Source organism: Leuciscus leuciscus (assembly GCF_965113295.1).
Source record: "Leuciscus leuciscus genome assembly, chromosome: 7".
Classification (NCBI taxonomy): Eukaryota; Metazoa; Chordata; class Actinopteri; order Cypriniformes; family Leuciscidae; genus Leuciscus; species Leuciscus leuciscus.
Window position 1 is genome coordinate 35,098,147 of NC_138731.1, and position 24,836 is coordinate 35,122,982.

A 24,836-nucleotide genomic window follows, 5' to 3' on the forward strand; every position below is an offset into this window, starting at 1 on the left:
TATTCAATTTGCTAACGTTTTGCTTTCTTCCCAGCGTGTTCACATAGCACACTGCATGTTTTCGAGAGATGTCTTTTTAGATTCCAAAATGAATCTTTACTGACTGAAACGATGTCTCCACATTCGTTTTCTTCTACCACATTATAGTTAGTTTTATATTATAGTACACCTGTATGACTTCTTATTTTCCTTTTTGAAGTAGCCTACTCTTTGAACTCCATTATTGAGCCGAGTTTTGACTGAAAATAGAATCCATCTTGCAGTCATCAACAGTAGACTGAGTCAGGCTTGACTGAGCATGCTTCAGAATCGTGGTGTGCGCGGAGCGGAATTGGAGCGGGAAATAGGGCGACGCTCCATCCTTTTAAAAATGCCGCTCTGCGCTCTTGTCCAAGATCCGCCCGCTCGCTCCCGCTCCACTCCGCTCACATGCAATTTTCTATGAAATACATAGGCCTACACTTTATTGGCTGAATAACTGGCGCGAAGATGACGCACGAGCTCAGTCTGCAGGTAGAGATGGAGGCGGCAAGAGAAAAGGTGAAGACTGGGGAGTGGAAGCTCCGCAAATACACAAACAGAAAGAGCAAAGTGTGGGAGACATTTGCCGAAATAATGAAAGATGATGACCAAAGTGCTGGCTTTGTCATGTGTACTTCTTGCTATGCATTTACTACTTTTAAAAAATGCGGGCCAGGAAGCGGGTCGGGTACAATATTTTCTTCTTTTTTTTTTTGCGGTCCGAGTTGCGGGCGGGTTAGTTGAAAACGTCGGTCGGGTGCGGATTGTTTATACATTGACCCGCGCATCACTGATATATATATATATATACAAAGTATATAAATATAATACATTTATATACATACATACATTATATAAATGAAAACTTTTATGTTAGATGCGATTAATCGCGATTAATCGGTTTGATGGCACTAATAAATATCAAGTAGTCAGATTTTTTCTTTTTTAGGAGTTTTGTTTTGGTTTTGGCTGCATCTAGTTTTCCATTATAAAATGACTTCAGAGAATCTTTAAAAGCATTTAAGAATCAGTTGAAAATCTACTTTTAATTCAATGCACCTCTGACTCGGATAGAAACTTACTTCACTTTGTAAACAACATCCTGCCTAACTGGATAGCAAACGTGACTCAAATCACAGTTTCTAAATCCAGCTCACAGTTCACACCATACATTATATGACTAACCTTCATGACCTGAGACTAGGGAGTTGAACATACTGTAAAGATTATCCTAATTAAGGTATATTCCTCTCTGTAGACATTCATAAAAATGCTAGAGAGCCATTGTGACATTTAAATCAAGATCTGGAAGCTGAGAACTATGACCTTGTTCAACGGTCCATATTAAAATAAACTAAGGTTAAGACATCTTTTCTTCCAGTTGCCTTCACTGAAGCTAAAGCGGATTCCTGCATAGCACAAGCCTATTGTACCTTTTTAACTAGTTAAAAATCAACCCAATCTTTTACCCTCCAACCCAGAAAGAAATTATAACTGTTAAAAATGAAAAAATTTTGGAAATGATGTGGTTACAAGATGTGGTGGATGGCATTTCATTTGTACCATTTTACAGAATAATTAGTGGTGTTTGCTTTGTTTATTCAAACCTCTAAGTATCAAACTAACACACTTAACTGGTTTGTGGTACAGGCATGAAGGATACCCCAATTAGTGCAGAGAGGTGTGCTATTACTTTTCTAAGTAATGCCCTGGTGGGCAATAAAGCAATTGAAAAAAAAACTTAAACTTAATTTATTTGGAAGGACCTGAGTCATATCTACAAGTAGAATGTCAAGAGTTTTGCAGAATGTCACATTTGCGGAAGGCTAATTTGCCTCGGACCAGTAATCAACCACCTAGCAACAACCCAAAAGTATTATGGTGGTGAGTTGCACAAACAAGCATTTTCATAAAAATTTAAAAAAATTATATCACAGTTTGTTTTTATAAATAGTTCAGGAAAATATCTGAATCAATAGGGTACAATGGTGCCAAAGGCACTTGCTTTTCACTACTCCCATAGTGTATGATTGCAGAAAAAAAAAATTTGTATTGAACATTTATGGAGCAACAGATTTTGTGTGAAAATAAATCTTAAAAGCAGGTTATTTTGTTTAAAAATCATATAAATGTATGATGTGGCGAGGGGGGCTTTTACCTCACACACGGGGTAAGAGGCTCACCAGCAAGGGGCAAAAGGCAAAGTATTGATACAAATGAGCTAATTAGCTATAATATGTTTTTAATAACGTCTAAGTTAATACTAGTTCAAAACAATCACTTTAGCAAAGTTTGTACAATTTTCTTTTTCTTTTGATCAATAAAATAATTCATTTTTGTTCAATAAATATAGCCTACTGTCATTAAAATGTTAACATAAAAACATATTTTAAAAAATACAGTTTTGTTTTTTTTAAGTAAAGATTCTGAAAGCATTGAATGAGATCCCCCTAATAATTTTATATAGATTACAGTAGTAACAATAAATTATATTTTATTTTACGATATGATTAATATCGTTTTTAAATAATATGGTTACATAATAAATATGGTGATTATCTCTAAGGAGGACACCCAACTTAATTTATGATATTTACTCTCTAACCATGTCATGTCAACAAATGTAAAAGTCAGCCGGCTGTTTATCGTCATGCTAATTATTGTGTCTTTTTACCCCAAATACCATACTTTTACATATTCTTCCGTTATAGAAAAACTGTTGATTTATTTACCTTGAACAAAACTGAAATTCATTAAGAAGGCCTTTATCTCCAAATATATTAAATAATTTTTAAAAACCATCAAATATTAGATCAAATAGCACAGGATCAACTTTGCTCTGCTCCCCGCGATCACGTCAAGAATCCGCCAAATGTCCATGTGCATCTTGAAAAGCGGATGTTTTGAGAAAGTGCTGGGAAAGGGAAAATAAAATCAAAGGCACCTTTTACCCCGGGGCGCATTTAGCCCCACCCTACAGCTCATTTAATAATACACAGGTGGTAAGCATTCAATTGTAAAGTATATAACTAGATTTGGTTATATCTAGTTTTTAGTCAAATGGAGGATTATATCATTGCAACACAAAAAAATGTCTGCACTGCATTTGATGTCTAAAAGCATAAAAGATCTTTGTGTGTATATGCCACACTTCAAGAACAAAAGAAATGCCGTCAGATCCCATCCTCTCATTGAATCTTTTAAGACTCCCTTCCCTTTCCTGCTCAAGCTCACTTCACAGAGATAGACATGTCCTACCTGTTTGCCGTGTCTGAGGCCGAATACTTCAAAAAACTAATAAAAATTGATTCTGAGAAGACAGGCTGCTTTAGAAGTCTTTGCTTCGACTAATGGGTCTTCATGACAGCCCGTAGGATTATTCATTATCATTCCAATTTCTGAAACTAATGCCTCGATGAGCCCATTTCATTCCAAGAATGAACTCTACAGGTGAACAAGGTAAAAATTATTCCATTTCCCCTTCGCCGCTGTGAAAAGGGGGCTGTGACTGAATGCATGTAGAGGCAGTGTTAATCAGAGCCATTGTGCTTCAAGTGTAGTAGAGAGAGACACAAATCATGAAGTGGACTAATTGAGGAACATAATTCAGTTATTTAAATTCCAATCTTTACCTCTTATCTGACATTAAAAGGGATCTTTAGCAGCATTTTGATTAGGATCCTAAAATAACAGGATACAGCTCATTGTCTCCTGCTGCTTCCTTCTTTTTTCATCTTCATCAAAGAGAGTGAACGCAAGTCGCTGGAAGACTTCCAAAAGAAGGATCACAGTGTACAGGAGAGGCCAGGTCTATAATTGGGTAAAGGACTGACTGGCTGCTCTAATCCCCCTCCTGAATCATTAAAGAGAAAAACACAATTGTGCAAGTAATTGATGACTAGTTTCGGTCTGTTTTTCCCACATTTTCTAAGAAACTGTGCATGGGGCGTCCTGAGAACGAGTAGCTCTGGACACAATGTTGATAACCCTGCAGAAAAGACCAAAATTGTTGACACATATGAGTTTTGGATGCTTGTGTCAGACTTCTTTACAAGCTAAACTTGCTTGGTCAACTGGCTTAAAGACTGCTTCTTTGCAAGCCTTAAGGCAGTGGATCTCAACTCCAGTCCTCGGGACCCACTGTTTTGGACATTTTATTGATCTTCATTAGTTAACACACCTGATTCAGATCACCAACTCCTTTGGAAAGAGTTCCATGAACTAAACTGAGGCTGAATCCGAAATCGCCCCCTATACCCTCAAATAGGGAATTATTTGAAGGGACTGCCATTTGTAGCGAAACCATAGTGGACGTTATTAAATGCACTCATTCTATCCCACATTGCACAGCAATAACAGGTGTACAGCTGATGTACACTCAACGGCTGTCCAAATTCGCTCACTCATTTTGATTCACTCCTTCAAGTGAATGTAGGGAATAGTAATTGAGGGATTTTGGATTCAGCCTGAGTGTCAGATAAGGGAGACATACAAAATTTGTAGGCAACCACTGCATTATAGTGGGGTCACATTAGCGAAAAATTCACAGCTAAAACTCAAACACCTTCAGATCAAGAAGCTTTCTGTTGGTGTATAACACATGAATACACAAACAACTTGAACTGGTGGTGAAACCAGCGTGGGGAAACCTTAAGCCATCACGCAAAATTCCTGATTGCATCGATTCCTATTGAAATGACTGTATTTACGCACATGAAAATTCACCAAAACAAAAGGTAGATAGTGACTGCACCTTAACAGTACACTATAATGGGCATCATATGGACATATTTGGCTAATTATTTTAACAATGGTATGTCAAGTTAAAAGTGTTTGAACTCCTTAAAATGAATCCTGCTCCAGACTGAAAGTCACCATGAAACAGTGTTGAACTGTTGATGAAAATAACCCCAAGAGTAGTGATATTTTATAAAACAATAACATCAAATTTTATTATTATTGAGTGAATTATACCTTTAGGTACAGTTTTAAACAATATTTATTGTGTCCTGTACTTTCAAAAAAATTATTTTAAAACAAACACTTAATATCCTGATCATGACCCTAGAGCCATACATACCATTAAAAAGCATCTTTAAAATTACAGATCAACTGTACAATGTTCACATCCCATACAATATACTGCAGAATGAATTATTTGTTTTAGTCTATGACTGCATACTAAGCCTATTCACATCATACTGATAATTAGTGAAATAAATCCAAGAGGAACATATTGTAGTTAAATCGAGTGAACTCTCTTGACAATTTTTTTTCTATTAATTTTCTCCTTACACTTGACAAGTCATTTTGGGGAGGGCGCGCATTATGTCACCCACTATGCCCACTCCTGGCAACGGCCACAAAAATATGTGGCAAGCGCAAGAGATGCTTCAGAATTAATCAAATTAGGAAAGTCTTTTGGAAAGATGTGAATTGTAAATATGATCATTTTGCATAAGCCTAAAATATTTTCCCTCGCAGTGCAGATCTCTCCTGAGTTTAACTTCTGAATCATGACCCAGAAAGCAAGCCACCCCGCCTCTTCAACCCAGCAGCAAATCATTCCAGCAAGCTTCCACTGGAGGCCTATCTCAGTCCTTTCCCTCAGAACCACACATCCACATACATCTTAGAAAACATTTCACAATGTTTGAGTGATTTCTCCACTGAACACTGTAAAAACATGTGCAAAAACATGCTCATAAATATCACTGTCTCCAAAGTTATATTTAAGAATGCAACTATTCTTGCATTTCTATGGATTAATATGCTTATCAGACACAATCATGTGCTCTACTGAATAAGAGCAGAATAATTTTATCTCTCTTATAACGGTCAACCTCAAACAATGAAAGCAGTCAACTTAATTAAGACAGATGCATAGTCTCGCAGAGCCAGACTTTTGAGTATCTGCATAAAATTGAGTCCAGTTTCCAGCTAATTCTGGACAAGAGACATGAAAGTGACCAACCACAGTTTTTGTTGTTGTTTTTTTTACATGCCATTTAGGATCTCAAATAGGTTGTGTGAAAATTTATTAAAACTAATTTAAACAACTGCACAGCAGGGTTTGTCCAATTTGTAATTTGGTCATTACAAATACCAAGACTGCATTTACTTGATCAAAAATACAGTAAAACAGTAATTTTGTGAAATTTTATTAAAGGGTTAGTTCACCCAAAAATGAAAATTCTGTCAGTAATTACTCACCCTCATGTTTTTCCAACCCCGTAAGACCTTCGTTCATCTTCGGAACACAAATTAAGATATTTTTGATTAAATCTGAGAGCTGATCACTCCTCCATAGTGATTGAAACTTGCTGGCCCAGAAAAGTTATTAAAGAGATCGTTAATATAGTCCAAGTGACTACAGTGGCTCAATCTTAAGTTTATCAAGCGACGAGAATACTTTTTGTGCGCAAAAACAAACAAAAATAACGACTTTATTCCACTATTCATTTCATTCTCTCTGGGCCTCGAGTTAGTTTACGTAGTGTTTTCGTAGGCTCACTATTGGTCGACGCTTGTCATGTGTGTGATGCGTGGTGACGTGCAACACAGACGCGCTACGCTTAAACACTACGAGGCCCAGAGAGAAGGAAATGAATAGTGGAATAAAGTCATTATTTTTGTTTGTTTTTTGCGCACAAAAAGTATTCTCATTGCTTGATAAACTTAAGATTGAGCCCCTGTAGTCACTTGGACTATATTAACGATCTCTTTAATAACTTTTCTGGGCCAGCAAGTTTCAATCACTTAAAAGCCTATGGAGGAGAGATCCAGCACTCAGATTTAATCAAAAAAAAATCTTAATTTGTGTTCCGAAGATGAACGAAGGTCTTACGGGGTTGGAACAACATGAGGGTGAGTAATTACTGACAGAATTTTCATTTTTGGGTGAACTAACCCTTTAACAATTTACAATAGTTGTTTTCTTAGTAAATGTTCATTTTAATTTATTAATTATTTTTCAAAATATTATTTCTTCATGTCACGGAAAAGCTGAATTTCCAGTCGTCAATATCGCATGATCCTTTAAAGAAATCATTCTAATATGCTGACTCGGAGCTCAAGACACATTTAAAAATAAAAGCTTTATATATATATAAAAAATGCTGTTCTTTTGAACTTTCTATTCATCAAAAAGTCCTGAAACATTTTTTACACAACTGTAATAAGAAATGTCTCTTGAGCTCCAAATCAGTATATTAGAATGATTTCGAAAGGATCATGTGACACTGAAGACTGGAGTAATGATACTGAAAATTAAGCTTTGATCACAGGAATAAATTCCATTTGAATGTATATTCAAACAGAAAATAGTTATTTAAAATTGTAATAATATTGCACAATATTACTGTTTTACTAAGTGCTTTTACACTAAGTGCTCACACTAAACTAAAAAAAATCTGATGCCACTAACATGGAAAAAACCAGTCAATACCTGTGATTAGTCCTCAGTAATGCATCAACCTAGTGCCTGGTGTCAGATTTCTACCAGCAATATGCATCTGACAGTCAGCAAATGGACTTTCGGCAGTCCGTGTGGGCAGGCCGTCTGAGGTCAAGACTGGAGACAGAGTAAATCAGTTAAAAGTCATAAGGGAGAGAGAAAGTGGGGAAAGGGCAAAGAAAGGTGAGCACAATGAGAAAAGAACAAAAATTGGGAAGTAGATTTATGTTTCCACGGCTGCTCGAGTCCCAAGGAGCATTAGCTGAACTCATGAGCTGTAGACAGCTAATCTTTTGTTATGGGGAAATAAACACACAATGTTAGCCACCGTTTTACAGCCGCTGATCCAAGGCGGATGATAAAAGATCCAGTGGTCCCAGACCACGCGGCTTAATGACCCTGAGAGCAACATACAATTTATTGGCACTTGGTCCCCATCATCACTCCCTGCTACTAATTTATGAGGAGAGAGGGAACTGGACTCAATATAAGATAAACTATTTTACAGAACGACTAAAAACTGCTTTAATAGCACAAGTTCTGGCTCTCTTTCTCAAGTTTCCATCTTGTAAGTAATATATGATAACAAGCTTGTCTTTGTTGTTTATTCTGCTTGATTTATGAGACTCCGTCAACAAAGGAATATTCCATGTAGCTGTGAACAGTTGCATCATGTCTTACAAAGAAAAAAAGTTGCAATGAATTAGGATGTATGTCATTATGAATGAGAGCCATTAAAACAATGAGCTAACTATTAAAATTAATGGGTAAATTAATTGCCATAGTCCTAAAATCTTCAGCAAAACCATGTGTGGTAAGAATCCACTGGGAGTCACCTAATTCTTCTCATTGTAATTGGGTCCAGCTACAATATTACCGCCCCTAAGTTCCAAAATCCACAAAGCTGGAACCCAAAACAAGCAACTCCACCTCTTCCCTTCCGGAGAAACCAAAAACATCACAAGCATGGCTAGTTCTGTTAAGATATTCCAGCTCTACACAGATGTTTCACTTCTCTGCCTGGACAGTTGTCAAATCGATCTTAATTGGTTTGCATTTGAGGAAATGGTTGTTCTTCAAGCAGTACTTTAGGGAATTTTGTCATGGCTGCCTTGTGGCCGAGCTCTCTACCGTACGGCCCCTTCTGCCTGGTGTGAATGGCTCCTCTGTGTGACCAGCCAAGGATCTGCCAGGGGGACCCTCTCTTTGTTAGGTGAATGGGCACAGCTAGACCATCTTAAGGCACACTAATGTACCATGGCTGGACCACAAAGAGTGCGTAGTAATTTGCCAAGCATAATGGCACGTCTTTAATTCGGCTGAGGGGGAAACAGACCCTTAAAAGCGAGCTTACAGATGAGGAGTCCCATTCTGGTTCCTACTCTATTCATATCGTAAAAGGGCTTGTTTTCTTCCGGCTCATTGTCATCCTGAACCGAATGTCGGCAAACAACGGTGGGTCGAAATTAAAACAACGTGGCAGCTCCTGGACTCACTAAACGGGGCCCAGAAGACCATAAACATAAACAAAAAAAGTGAGTCTTCTCAGGAAGGCACAATGATTGAGACCAGCTGCTAAAATGATGTCATTTAGCGGGATTAAGTCACTGATGGAATAAACTTTAGGAGGAAGATGCAATGTAGTAAAAATATACCTAACACAGAAGGGGGAAAGAGCAGTATGTGCTTGGGGACACAGAGGGTTGGAACCCTGGCTGACCCATCAGAGAACCTGGTGAGTGGGAAAGTTGCCTTAGTACTCAGCATCCAGGTGTCTGGCAATTCGTTATCTTCAATCCCCAGACAACCCTAAAGTCAACTCCAAAAGGTGCTGGATGAATCTTTAAACACTCACACAAGCCACATTTCACCCAAAGTTTAGAAAAAAAAAACGTTTGCAAGAAATTTTGTTTAAAGAAAATAAAAACTATATCAGGACCATTGAGACTCTCATTACCATAATGCAATCTTTTCTTATTACTGTAGTGAAAAAAAAAAGAATGATTTACATTTTTAACTATTTATACATCATGGTATAGTAGTGTCTATTATAATACCTTTATGTAGATTTAAATTAGCCTGGGAAAACCCAGACAACTTCCGGCAAATTTAGATTTGCTCTGCAAGTAGTCTGGCAAAGAGACCATTCAAGCCCATTTCTAATCCCTCGAAATCGCGGCACCAATCAGAAACGTTGGGGCGGGCTTTACACGATGACGATCGCTCTGATTGGTTTTAGGTCTATCCAATTGCGCCCAGAGGCATTTGAGCGACGTCCGTTGGTGAAGCGCAGCAACTTTTAAATGCATTATTATATTAAAATTGCAAACACATGAGGACAGTCTCCATGAAAGACCCACTGGCAGATGAACATGCTACTACATTTCTCTCCGAAACGGTAGGAAATGAAATTAGATTTAATAGAGCATTTTAACTGTGACAAGATGATTGACAGGGCAGTTTACATGACAGGATGCACGCGACAGATCCGTCCGATAAAGATGACGAAGTAGTATGTCCCAAAGCTTGCCTACTTTTTTGCTACACATTCAAAAGTAAATACCTTTTCTTCACAAAAAGAGTACATACTTTTATGGCCTAGTGTAACTTAGGGACGCAGCATATGGCTTTACACGATGACGATCGCTCTGACTGGTTTTAGGTCTATCCAATTGCGCCCAGAGGCATTTGAGCGACATCCGTTGGTGACGCCCCTTTGGAAATGAGTTATTAATGAAGCTTTACCAGACCATAACTCAGTTACTACTGAGAATGGTCTGGTTTTAACCAGGCTAGATTTAAATAGAAAAACATGATAAATAATGGTTATGAGAAACTTGGAGGACCTGCTTAATTCTGCTTAACCTGCTTAAAAATGCCTGTCAACATTTGTATTTCCACACATCTGCGTACCCTGCTCGCGCAGACAGCCCACGTCATCAGCACGTTCTGTAAGGCTATGCAGAGTTGTAGACAGACAGTCACTGAGCGCCACAAACTGTTCCTCCTGAACCTAAACAATGAGCTTATGCTGAATTCACGCCATGTCGTAACCATAAACAATTTTTTTTAAAAGTACGGCCTTTAATACGTTTTTGTCTCCATACACGGCAATGACCTTGATTGCCAGTTGTTCACAGAACAATCAGTTGTATCCATATAAACGGATGCTACATCGTTAATAATAATGGCTACGTAAACAATCGCTATATTCTATATATCTATATATCTTCAGCCAGGCATTCATATAATCTTACAGTTCAAACTACAATCCGGCCTCTAGCTCATAAATGCCAGAGGAGAACTGGCCCCCGACTGAGCCTGGGTTCTCCCAAGGTTTTTTTTTTTTTCTCCATTAGGTCACCTGATGGAGTTTTAGGACACCATTAGGTCACCTGATGGAGTTTTAGGACACCATTAGGTCACTTGATGGAGTTTTTCGGTTCCTTGCCACTGTTGCCTTTGGCTTGCTCAGTTGGGGATATTTTGGGGATATTTAATTTAATTTTATCAATCAATAAATTCCTCTTGAAACAAACTTTGTTGTATTATTTTAATTTAATACTGTGAAGCTGCTTTGATACAATCTGTATTGTGAAAAGCGCTATACAAATAAACTTGACTTGACTTGACTATATTGAAGGTCAATTCAGACAGCAATCGGCCCTCCAAAAGCAATCGTTTGGAGGCCATAAAGAAACTATTATTTATATATCTTGACAACAAACTCTTGAATGTTAGTGTATTCTTACTGTTATGGGTGAAATGTGACTTGGACTTTTTGTTGTGAGCTTCATCCAGCTATACAATTACTTGGGGAAGTCAAGTAGTCAAGGGACTGCATCTACCCTTGCTAATGACAAAAATCAATTTCAGTGAGGCTTCTTCATAGAATTTGGTACTTTCACACAGACATAGAAAATGTTTTTTCAGAAGAAGTCTGAAACATGAAAAAGACCCTGGTGATTTGATAAACACATCAACATACAAGCTTTAATTAGCTTACAAACAGCCAATTAAATATGTCAGCCTCTCTTACAGTTTCTTTTGAAGAAAGGAAAAAGAGCCTCAGGCTGTGCTGCTCCATAAATGGCTGCAATGAAAGTTTCAGCCCTTTCTCTGCCAGAACGCTCCTTTTCAAAACACTCAATTTCTGACATAGAATAAAGGGATTTGACTTGAAAGGCTCCCTGACTTTGTCCACGGTCACAGAGACAGAGAAGCAGAGAGCGAGGAGCGCCGGGGAGACAAAAACAAAAGACAAAAAGAAGAAGGAGAATAGGAGGACAACCTCATACAGATTCTCCAGGAAGACTGGAGATCTCTATTATGACTTATGAGTTCCTGGTAAAGAAAGCTGTACTCAAGTATGAAGCAGATGATTGAAAGTGGAACCTTGAAAAGAGTCTTCCTCAAAATGAACAAATAAAACATAGCAAATGTATACTAAATACTAAACTTTCTGAATGTTGATGAATGGCCGATAAATCTAAATCTAAATTACAAAAACAAAAGTCTCACCATTAAAAGGCATGTCCAAAGCACACAATTATAATTTCTCTTTATAATTTTATGTAGCATATATGACAGACTTGCGCTGCACATTGCACTTAACCATATTTTCCTTTTTGAAGTTATTTCAATCAATTCAAAACCATCATAGTGAACAGTGCGCATCTGAAGTGTCTCATCTGAAGGAAATATTCCATTGTTTATCGCCCTTAATATATCGACCAAATTTTCCAATAACATTAAAAATGAACATATATCGCCCGATACCGATATGGTGGACGATATATATCGTGCATCCCTAGTTTCTCATGTTTCATTTAGATAATGGCATCTGGCAAAGTGTATAAAACAAGCAGAAACCTACTTACAGAGGCATCACGAACATGTCATCTTCGAAGCTGCAGGGCTATTGCAGAAATGGGTAGCAATCCTTCTGAAGCCTTTGGAGAGAGAATCAGAAGAAGCACACAAGTGTTATATTTAGTGCTAATTTAGTGGTAAAAGGTATGCATCACCCTACACTCTTAAAAGTAAATGTACTTTATTGATATTGATGGTTCCATGAAAGAACCTTTCCATTACACTAAAGAATCTTTGTAGTGGAAAAAGGTGCTTCAGATTAATCAAATGTTCTTCACACTAAAAAAAAAACTGTTTACTGAAAGGTTCTTTGGGGAACCAAAAATGGTTCTATGGCATCGCTGTGAAAACCCATTTTTGGAATACTTATTCTTAAGAGTGTACACTCATAAAGAAACCACTAACTCTTTCAGTGGAATAGAAACCGAGGCCCTGGAATGCTGTTAAAAAGGAGATCAGAGCACAGCTACTACATTGGGTTTTGCATGCTGCATCCCTATGACCTGCACTATTTACTTGAAGTACCCCCTGAGATTAAGTAATACATTAGTAAGAACCACTAATGATTGTTTCCATAGAGTTTTTTCAAACATTCTTACCACCCTTTACCCTATCCTGGACGTCACCTGTTTAACAAAAAGTCAGGGTTGCCAATCATCCCACATACACAACAATTCAAAAGATTTTTTTAATGTTTTTGGAAAAAGTCTCACGAAGGCTGCATCATTTTTATCAGCCATATGATCATTCAGAAACCATTCTAATATGCTGATTTGTGGAATAGAACTGTATTTATTTGTAGCATTAAAACATTATATAGAACTGAATAAAGTATGAATTTCTTTCTAAAAAGATATAGTACAGACCCCAGACTTTTGAACGGTATGATGCAAAATGGATCATCTTGTATTAAAAGATGAAATGCTGCCATTTGTCCCGTATAAATATGGATGAAAATATAGAGCGCGAGACCCGAATACATGAAGTGCATGTCATTCAAACTAAGTTTGAAACATAAATGATGTTGAAAGTAAGAACGCTAAATATGAGATCAAGCAAAATGCTTTGAAAATGTCAATACAACTGATTAAAATTATATGATTATTGTTACATACTGTAAAATATAGTTTTAAAATTAAACAAAACACATCTCTTAGGTGAATTCATGATGATATTAATTAATTGTCCAAAAGTTCAAGATAAATGAAACCTTTTTCTTGAGCTCTACTCCATTCTTATCAAACTGTGCAATTAAAAGTGCACTATGGCATCCCACAGCTTTGACAACATCAGTTTCTGTACTGATAAGAGCAAAGCCCAGTTGTTCGGGACTTAATTAAGATTAGGAAGAGCAAAGAGAGAGGCCGCTCCACTTCATAAGCCTCCACAGACCAGGCACTGGGGCTTTGTGCTCTCTTCGTCTAAAGGTTAGTCCAGCATTGTATAGTGCAAAGCAGAGAGCCGGAGTAAGACACCGGGCCAGAGTAATTAAGGAGTAAATAATGAAGCCCTTCAACGAACCCCTGCTCCTATGATCTGATTGGCCGGCGTGCCAAGGCATGTTCAATAAATCAATTAACAACTACTGAGAATTACTGCTTTAAAAGGTCACTGAAATCAAGACGTTTCAGCCACAGGGCGAACAACCTCAACATCCCCAGATTCCACAGGTGGCTTATCTTCCTATGTCCTTTTTTATGACACTCAATTACACTGCTTTTTTCTGTGCAGGCTTTAAAAATGAAATACCTTTTTCGATTACATTTTTTTATATCTTTATTAAAAAACATGCAGGCTTGCAGCTGGCAGGAGTGGATTATAGATCAGGTGGCCAATGAGGCCAGTGCCCCAGAGTCACAGACTGCCAGGGGCCTTCAATGCCTCAGGACATGCTGTCCAAAATTGGAAAAGGAAGCTGAACCAGGGTGAAAATAGAGCAAGTTGACCACTAGACCCCCAGGGCTATAAATAAAGTACAATCTGGCCAATACTGGTCAATATTTTTATGTGGAACAAAACAGAAGATCCTTTGAAAATCGTAATTTTTTAAATAAAAATCGAAGGGGTTTCATGTTCTTTTGGACCCTGTCGACTCTCATATGAACAAAAACAGCAGAAACATTCTTTAAAGGGATAGTTCACCCAAAAATAAAAATTCTTTAGACTTAAGACTTTCGTTCATCTTCAGAACACAATGATCTTTTCAATGAAATCTGAGAGCTTTCTGTCCCTCTATAAACAGCTACGCAACTGACACTTTGATGCTTCAAAATGTTCATAAAGAGATTGTGAAACAAATCCATATGAATTGAGCGGTTAAGTCCAACATTTTCTGAAGAGAGATGATCGTTTTATATGATGAACAGATTACATTTAGGCTTTTATTCACATATGAACTTTCATCAACACACACATAAGTTGTGGTAAATAGAAGATCAAGCATGTTCGCTTGACATGCGAGAAACAGTGAGGTTCATTCTTGTGTGTTACGCAGCACGTTTGAGCTTCACCAAGAGGTGTTTTCTCATGTGTCAATCAGGTTCCGTTGAGCTCCTGTTTATGTTTGCTGATCAATGGTTATATGTGAATAAAGGGGTGGTGGCGCAATGGATAAGACACATGCCTTTGGTGTGAGAGACCCGGGTTCGAATCCACTGTGAGACACCAATGTGTCCCTGAGCAAGACACTTAACCCCTAGTTGCTCCAGAGGCGTGCGACCTCTGACATATATAGCAATTGTAAGTCGCTTTGGATAGAAGCGTCAGCTAAATGAATAAATGTAAATGTAAATGTAAATAAAAGCGTAAATTTAATCTGTTCATCATATAAAGTGATCGTGTCTCTTCAGAAAATTTGGACTAAACAGCTCAATTCTTATGGATTAGTTTTACGATCTCTTTATGAACTTGTTTGATATGACATGAGATTGATTAATTAATGACAGAATTTTTGGGAGAACTATCCCTTTATATATCTTCTTTTGTGTTCCGCAGAAGAAGGTCATACAGGTTTAGAACGACATGAGATAAGTAAATTATGACAGAATGTTTCATTTTGGGTGAACTATCCCTTTAAAACAAAGTGGGATGGTGCCAAGGATGTCTTGGGGGACCATTGATTTGACTGGCCCTTAGTATGGACTAACTTGCACTGCACACAATGTGAAAACTAAATGAGAATGTTAGCCTGGTATAAAATACATTGAATTATGTGCATTTCCTTAAAGAATTTCCATGAAATGCCACTAAAGAGCTATTCTATCAAACGGCTATAAATCCCTCGAGACAAATGAGTAATCGTGGTTAATGATATGCGATAAGCTTTGTTCAAGGGTCTCTTTGGGTAATATCAAGTTTAAGGTTACAATTCATAGCTTTACCATTTAATGCTTTTTCACAGCTGGAGTAAGCCCAGGAAAATGATTCATTAAAGGATGACTAAATGAGGCTTATGCTAATCACCATGTTGAATGCGACGAACTGCACACTGTGGTAGGAATACGATGTGCCGGCTCAATCTTAAGCACGTTGTTGCTCGGGTGGGGGATGGCAGTGCACTGTGGGCGTACTCTCCAAACAACCAGGTGTTCACTGTGGGATAAACATTTGCTAACAGGCTCCAACAAGATCCCCAGGGCCCAAGATTAAGGGAGTCTAGCGAGCAACAGATTCAGAATGCTGCTGCAGGTGGGAAGGAGGGGGTGAGGCAAGCTATGGTTTGATCTCAGAGTTTTAATTTGTCTGTGACTGTAGCAAAATGATTGTGTCGCTTCAGCAGTAGTTTTTCCCGGGAAGATGATAAAAGTTGCTCCTTGCATGTCTTGTTCAACCTACTGCTGGCCTTCCAGCTCTGAATGAGTATAAACTATAAATAAATACTGAAGTGTTTGCTGTTACACTGAATTCGACAACAGTTTGCCTGAAATTTTTTTTTTTTTTAAATGGCAGCGCTAACCTAAGCCGATAGCTCACAAATATTTATAAAGCTACACAGTGACAAGGAAAAGGAATGAAGTTTTATTAAATGCTATACATTTCTAGTTTTAACATTATTTGTTCTTCAGATGTTCCACTTTGAAAGAAAGGGGAAAAAATCGGTTTTTTGACCACTGAAAATATGTGCAACTTAATTTACTAAGGAATTTAACCTTATAGGACCTTAAAAATATGGATACCAAAAGAAAGTGGTCCCACTTTAAATTGGGTGTCCTTTACTACTGTGTACTAACATTTAAATTAATCATTTGATACAATGTACTTATTGTTTACATACATGTTTTAACATTGTATTTATATTTAAAAAAATACCTGCATGTAATTACATCTGTAATTACTTTGTTATAACATCTATAATTACACTGTTGACCCTTCCCTTACACCTTAACCCATTCCACCAAACCTGTCCCTAACCTAACCCGTATCCCACCCCAGTAAGAGCAAAAGCGTTTTGCAATAAAACATGAACACAATAAGTACATTGCAGTAAGACACCTAATATAAAGTGTAACCAGAAAAGTTTGTTAAAAAACAAAATATAAAAGGATATTAAGGGCTCTTTAATACTTCTTGAGTTACAAAAATTTACAAAAAAAAATATTAACAACATAAAAAATGAGCCGGCGAAGTTTTCAAAATTGTGTTGATTTGACACGGAATGACCCTATAATGTAAAGGAAATATTAGCAGTATATAAGGAAACAAAAAAGATATATACAGTATATAGCAAATTTATGAACAAACACCAATGGAAAATGCTTTTTGCAGCCACATGTACCAGCAGTAGGGCTATCACTTTACGTTCGAAAAAACGATTGCCCCATCGCTCGGACCAACCAACACAAGTTTCGAAAATGAAAGGGAATCGATTTTAACCAAATATGTACACTTAATTTTAAACGAATTAAACAAATAAAAAAGATAGATGTAACAAAACTCACAAACAAGCAGAAAAAGAAAATAAAGAATTCCGAAAGTGCAAAATTCCCACCAATTTTACGCGCCTATAGCTTCAATCGGTTTCAATCGGCCAATTGTTTTGCCAAAAACAATGGAGGACAATGGCGATCAACCTGTGCGACATGAGAGACGAGTGATAACTTGAGGAGTTCGATATGGAAGCACTGGCACGGGTTTTGGACTGTAGATCAAACTATGAAGAATGACAAAGTGGTATGCAAATAGTGCGATCGTGAGTTCCCATATCACAGCAGCACTACAACTATGAGGGGGCATATGCAGCTTCATCATACAGATAAATACAAAGAACCTACAGTAAGTGTCGGTTATGTTCAATTAAAAAAAAACACATGGCCTGTTCTCAAGTAAGTCCATTTAAAGTTTCATTTTTGAACAGTTGTCAATAATGGACTGAATCAGTATGTAAAATAATTTTGGAGATTTTTGAATAGCCTAAATCATAAATGCAGCCCTGTTGTAGACTGCGACAGATGTTTCTAGTCCACTGTCTGATTTGGAGAATGTAGCGGCCCTGCGTGTTTATCCTACACGAACTTCACGTTCAATGTAGGCTAGTCCTTCAGTGAATTTTAAGTTTTATTTTCAACCTCTTTTCATGGGCTACAATCGCCTACGTAGGCGAAATTGGTTTGACATTTCTAATAGTAAACACAGCCATGTTAAAACCTGCAGTAATGTTTTTCATTGATGTTATGGCAGTCCACTTATTGTTTTTCAAGAATGTTGCACTCCTGTTTGTCATTGTGCACGAAACTTCACACCAATAAATCATCAGAAATATTGCTCAATATTGCATCTCAAGCGCCCTCTTTCCGTTCGTCCCAATGCCTGTTAGTTGTCCGTGGATTGGCCTATATTTGGCGTTGAAAATGGAAACGTCTTTAGAAAAGGAAAATCGATTTTACAATCGATTCAATGAACACTTATGTCTCAAAAATTTTACAGGATTTTTTCACAAAAGTGACAGCCATAACCAGCAGGGGCAAACTTGACCATGCAAACCAACCTAACTCTGGCAGAATTCAGAACAGTAGGCCACATGTAAGACTATGCTAGTATGCAAATTCAGACTTTGACCATTTGGTTTGAGCATCCTGGCAAGTCGTGCAGAATTTTTTATTAGCTATAATCACATTAAGGGCTGAAAGTGTTAAAACTGATTTGGGCCATTCCATTTGATGTGTTCAGATCAGTCTCATTGACTCTCATATATACGATTCATGACAATGTGACCCAAGTGCAAACCACTAGAGAAATACTCTATCTCTGCAAGCGGCCTAAAGTCAATGTCACCCTCATTAAGAGCCCAAAAGGTTTCCGTTTTAATCATTAAAAAAAACATCCTGCAGTGAGCAACAGCGGGCAGCATCCATAGAATGACGGCGAGGTAGAAGCTAGGACGGTGTAAATGTCAATACTGCAGGACTATATGTTCTTGCACATCAATTTAAGTAAAACTAGCAAATGCATCACAATCCTGCAATGTTAGCAGGATCGACATGTTATGGTTTTTCATATGCGAATGTTAACACAGATGATGTTATACGAGTCATTTACAAACATGAATATGAACAAAAGACTGAATCTGAAGGGGGAAAAAACAGAACTGATCATTTAGACTATACATTGTCTATATCAATTGCATGAAGTCAGCAGGAGGCTGGGTATGCTAGACCCACACAAAAGGTAGCCAATGAAAGGCTGAGAGACGCGGCGGTCTAAAGCGAGGGGACCTCCTGGGTCGGCGGCCCAGTGTGACTGTGATCGGAGGAACTGCAGCTGCAGTAATTATACCTCCCACAGTGGATCCAATAACGCCCACCCCTGAATCAATGCAACAAGCCTGGAGTGGCACCACAAGATGGGTACAGTATTTGTCGACAATTTGTGCTTGACGTCTCAATTAATATGTAACATGCTAAGATTCTGTCAACAACATACTAATTACCGGTATTTACTATAATATATTAATTTGACTACAACATCTGATTATGTCAGATTTCTTTAATTAATAGTGCACCAGTCTGAGAGAAAAAAAGAAATCTCTAAAGTTTGCCCCTTCCTCAACTGCTAGCTTAAGTAGCTCCTCAAAATTTCAGTTTAGAAAGTTTGAGAAGTTTGAGGTCGGTACAAACTACAAAGTCTCTTTATTCTTATCAAGGCTGCATTTATTTAATCAACTGAATCAACTGATAACTGATTTCTATTTTAATATATATTTACATTTTCACCATCATTACTCCTTCAGAAATCATTCTAATGTGCTGATTTGGTGCTCAAGAGACATTTCTTCTTATTATTATTATCATCAATGTTCAAAACAGTTGTGCTGGAATCAAAAAAAAATCCATGATTGGTTAATTAATAGAACGTTCAAAGGAATCACATTTGTTCAAAATAGAAATATTTTTAAACATTATAAATGTCACTTTTGATGATGCATTCATTATAAAATTGTTAATTTCTTTCAACAAAAAAATCTTACTGTCACCAAACTTTTGAACGGTATTGTATTTTTTGGTTTTCTATAATGAATGCTTTTAAGGAAGAACTAATTACTGGATTTCATCATTTGTTGAAAGATACACAGAAATCAATTAACTGAAATATTTTCAAAGATACTGAGGCACTCAAGTAAATAAGATATCAACAGCCAGAATTGTTTATTCGATTTTTCTGGATAACTTCTGTGAAATAACCAGTATGTTACTTTTAGATCAAAACACATTTAGATTACAAAGTCTACAAATATTTCCAGCACACATTTCTTCAATGGTTTCTGTACACCCACTTACAGTGACTTGCTTTAAAGAGTTTTTCCATGTCAGCCTATTATTTTTAAAAGTATATTTCAGATAAACCTGCCACATGGTCAATGAATGACAAACCTTTGTCTACCTTTGTGGCTGTTTTAGTCTACAGGCTGTTGTGGAAGTGGAACAGACTTTATGCAGATAGTATGGCTACCCAAAACTACATCCAACTTGTTGAATATTTCTGATACATTTTCTTTACAGGCTTTCCAACTTGAACCATTATTTGTTTTGGAATTAATATTACCCATAAAATTATTATGGGCAGATATCCTATCAATAGCAGAGTAAATAACATCCGAGGGAAATTACATTATATCACAACTACCCTGACAGCTAAATTATAAACCCATAAGTTTGAACTGCATAAAACATTCCTCAGTAGACAGACACATGGATTCAAATTGAACGTGTCTTAGGAGGAAGTTGAAGTAATATACTGTATGTGTGACTGAAGAATTCCTGAAAGATTCCTGACAAAGAGAGGGCATTAAATTCCAGACTAAATTATGAACAGGAATAGGACAGATTGCACAAGAACATAAAGTGAAGCATGCAAATACGGGATTTCACAGAAAGGTGCATTGGAATTGCTTGAGCTTTGCAGAGCACCTTAATGCCTAAAAAGTCTCCATTGTAGTCTTCAGCGCCCGTCTGTGCCGACCACATCAAACATCAACGACATCAAAAGCCGAGATCACAGCAGAGCATCTACAGCACTCAATGCCTGGTGCCATCAAAAGTTGACCTATTTCAGTTTATGCCAAATAACTTGCTTCATCTCATTGTTGGAGTTCTGAAGCTAATGAACACCCTGGAACTTTTCTATAATGAAAGTGAATTAAAGTCAATGGATGAAGTGCCAATCCTGTGAGTAATTACTGCCAGTCAGATGAATCACAAAACCAGAGAATGTGCTCCCTCTTCTGATGGTCAACAGGGTGATTAATGATGCAGAGTAAACCTCTCGCTTTAATGAGATCATTACAGAAAACAAATAACCCCTGGATGGCCGACCTAACTGTCTTTTCTCCAAAACATCGGGGGCATGCACTTAGTTTACTTAATGTAAACATGTTAATCCATCTATCATTTCTCAATATGACTTCACAAGCTCTTTGAAGTATTATAAATCCTGGACTGGAATGAAGAAGCAGGCACTCAATACAACAACACATTACTCGTCACATTCTAAATCATTCATTACTCTAATTATTATACTGAAGCATCTGCTTTGATGATTAAGGGGCAGTTTACAAGAAACAATTTTCAACAAAAAAACGGAAAAAAGTTGATGCGTTCATTTACAAGACAACGGCATTTTGGGGGCCTGTAATCTCTAACTTTTAAAAAACTGGTTTCAAAGTGCAGGTTTTGAAAACAATACCGTTTTTGTCGCTGTGTAAACTACAAAAGCGTGAATTTGTGAAACGGTGAAATCATCCTAATGCGTATTACGCGTTTCGTCTCTAGGCGCATAGTTTTTCTTTACAAAATGACCTTGCCAGCTACTGCCCTGCCAGCATAATATAGCGTTTTTAATTGTTTTCGCAGATCCGTGTGAACGGGGATCGTTTTGACAACGCTGTCGACTGTACGCGAAAAACGCAAAGAAAAAACGTTTCCATTTTTAGTACATCGTTGTCATGTAAATGTATGTTTAAAAGTTGTTTCATGGTTACATAAAGTCAAAAGTTATATTCTTAATTTGGGCATTATCTTGCAGCAATAACAGACTGGATAAGTATAACAGACATTATACCCAATGAAGCTAAGCAGGACTGAGCCTGGCCTGCAGTTGGATGGGACACGTTTTGGGTAAACTAAGGTTGCTGGTAGAGGTGTTAGGGGCCATTCCCACAGAACATATTTTTGCATTCCACTCTGCTGCTTTTCCATCGCTTTGCTAAACATTAGAGCTAGACGGACACGTTTGACTGTTGCGCTCGCGTCTTGTGTCTTTTGCAGCGTCTCGGACGACACGCCGTTCTAAAATGCGCCTCTTAAGTTAAAAGAAGTTTTTGGGGTGCTAAATCTGCGATCTGTATGGGTGCGAACGAGGCCAAATTTCCCCCATTTTCCCCAATCCATCATGGTTCCTTAATAATCACAGCTATAAATTTGCTATATCACAATCCTCTGGTGTGTGGCAAGCATTGTGGCACACTATGGCTGCTGTCGTATTATCTACATGGATTCTGCACATTGGTGAAGTTAAAGGACAAGTTCTGTATTTTACACTTAAAGCCCTGTTTACAGATCGTATCTGATGAAATAGAACGGTTAAGATTAAAATTTGGACACGTGCTCCTGTCCCGAGAATTTTAGGTTTATTTCGCTTTTGTGGACCTATTTTGCCAAACGCGTCACACCCGTGATTCTTCCATTGAGAGCTTGAATAATAGACACTCCAGCCCAGTTGGTGGCGATAATGCACCTTTGCCAATTGCAAGCAAACCACGGGCATTTCATTGAATACACAGAAGAAGCAGAAGAAGAAGCGGCGGAGTAATACCGTAAAGGTGCTGCGGTCTCACAGCACGTCCTATTAAGTCAATGGAGTTGGACAAAAACTACGATAAAACCTGTTGGAATGCATCTTTTTCAGCGATTTTTGAGTGAACATATCAGTGAACACCCCTGACCACTCGGTGAGTTTCACGTCTTTGTAAACGAAAGTTTAATGTGTTTTTAGGAAGGAATCTTCCAGTGCACATAGACAACCATTGTGGGGGTGGGGGGGGGGAGCGAAATAAACCTAAAATTCTCGGGACAGCAGCATGTGTCCAAATTTTAATCTTAACCATTCTATTTCATCAGATACGATCTGTAAACAGGACTTTAAGTGTAAAATACCGAACTTGTCCTTTAAGTTTTGCAAGTGCATGGAATGCCTGAAAAGCAAGGAAATTATTATTATTATTTTTTTTTTTGAAAGCTTGAAAATTTTCCAATCAGCTAAAGCAAGAAATATTTATACAATCTATTCAGCAAAAAGTATTGTTATTCATCTGGACATGTGATATGCATCTCTGTCATGTTGTTGAGACAGTCAGTCTCTGTTGGCTGATGTGCTCTCCCAACTACGTTACAATGACCTCTGGCCGCATTCTACATCCAGCATGATTGTTTTCCTTTGCTCTCCTATCACAGTGGGTCAGACAGAGCAGTATTGTGCGCTCTGAGCAGCAGGGAAGAGGTTCTGATCAGTATCATCTCTGTCAATGTCATAATTAAGACTTCAGAGGGCAGACGTGAAGTATAGAGATAATTGACGAAGGATCAAACGTACACTCGCTCACAGATAAATGTCTGTGGGGTCTTAGTGTTCATTAGCGGCGGAGATCCAAAATAGATAAGCAACACATTTGGAGAGTGACTAAAGGGCTGGTGGTTCAGCTTTTGAACATAAGCAGCGCGACAGAAGTCACATTTTCTCAGCCTTTTCTTCTACACAAAAAATTGCAACCAACACCACCAAAGCAGCACCTGCCTGCTTCATGACATCACAGACAACATAAAACCTGCTGAAAAGTCCAGTTATTGTATTCTGTACACATAATTAAAAGATAAAAACAGTTAACGTTGAGACTCTTGCATTCTGTTCCATTCGACAACACTCAGCCTTGCTGTTTTAAAGCACTGGCTAACATTAACTATTGTAGACCAGCCTGGAAATTCAAGCAGGTCAACACTTATCTTCTCAGTAGGGAACCACTGTCACCATGAGCCTTTGAATAAGATTTATTCTTTTTGAAAAGGCAAAATAAAGAATTGATGTTGCAGATGAAACAATTCTGACAACTGATCTGATATTCCGCAAGGACTTATTTAACTGTCAACACTGTCAAAAATATCACTGCCAGAAATTGGTTTGTTAACAAACACTTCCAGTATAATAAAAAAAATTATGTTTCCATAAAGCACTCAAACTGTTTTAACATGAGTCATTTACGGCCATGTTTCTGATTATTAAATCCATCTCTCAAAGCCTGATCCATCCTATTCATTAAATAAGAGGTGCTCTTCAGGGTAGTTAATGATTACCCATCAATTCAAAACCCCACACTTTGCTCATTGTGACCATGTAAATCAGTCTCAAAAGAGATGTGATGGGGGAAAAAAACATATCTGACATTGGCATTGAATTCACTTCTATTGAAAGTGGCACTACCTTCCAAGTGAGAGAGAAGAGAGAGGGTAAAAAAGACTAAACACAGCATAACGGCAGCACAAATTGTCCGTCTACGCTTAACAAGCTTCTATTTTATGTCTTGTTTATTCCACTCACAGCACAGTGGCAGCAGTTCTGTCATTTTACAAACCCTAATAAACAGAAGCACGCTTTTGTAAAGTCAAAGCATGGGCTGCAGCTACATTGTAAACTGCTGAGGGCTGCCGGGCACGGTGCCAACTAAGACGCAAAAAGACATGTTTACTGTTAACAGTTGGAGGGAGATGGGTTTTTTTGGGGGGGGGGGGACATGTGAAGTTGGCTCATGTTGGCTAAGCCTTGGATCTAAACCTCCAAGCATCAGCTCTGTGCATTTATGGAATGATCAGCCCACCCTAGGCCAGATGAAATGGAACTGGTACCCATAGGGGGGTAGAGAGTCTGATGAGGTGGCCCTTAAGCTTCTTTCCCATGAAGGCGTAAGTAATGGAAGACTTCAATTACGTTGGTTCCAAACATGTTC

General features: G+C 37.8%; 1 protein-coding gene across 5 annotated transcripts in view; it reads right to left on the bottom strand.

Moving 5' to 3' along the window:
• sema5ba (sema domain, seven thrombospondin repeats (type 1 and type 1-like), transmembrane domain (TM) and short cytoplasmic domain, (semaphorin) 5Ba) overlaps positions 1–24,836 on the bottom strand; it is a 139,393-nt gene that overhangs the window by 101,296 nt on the left and 13,261 nt on the right. For 3 of the 5 annotated variants that reach the window (XR_014207577.1, XM_082175941.1, XM_082175938.1), the window contains exon 2: positions 12,358–12,429. The gene's annotated coding sequence lies outside the window, so the exon portion shown is untranslated. Of the gene's footprint in view, positions 1–7,468; positions 7,488–12,353; positions 12,430–24,836 lie in introns of those variants that run through there. The other 2 variants (XM_082175939.1, XM_082175940.1) reach the window with 2 other exon arrangements.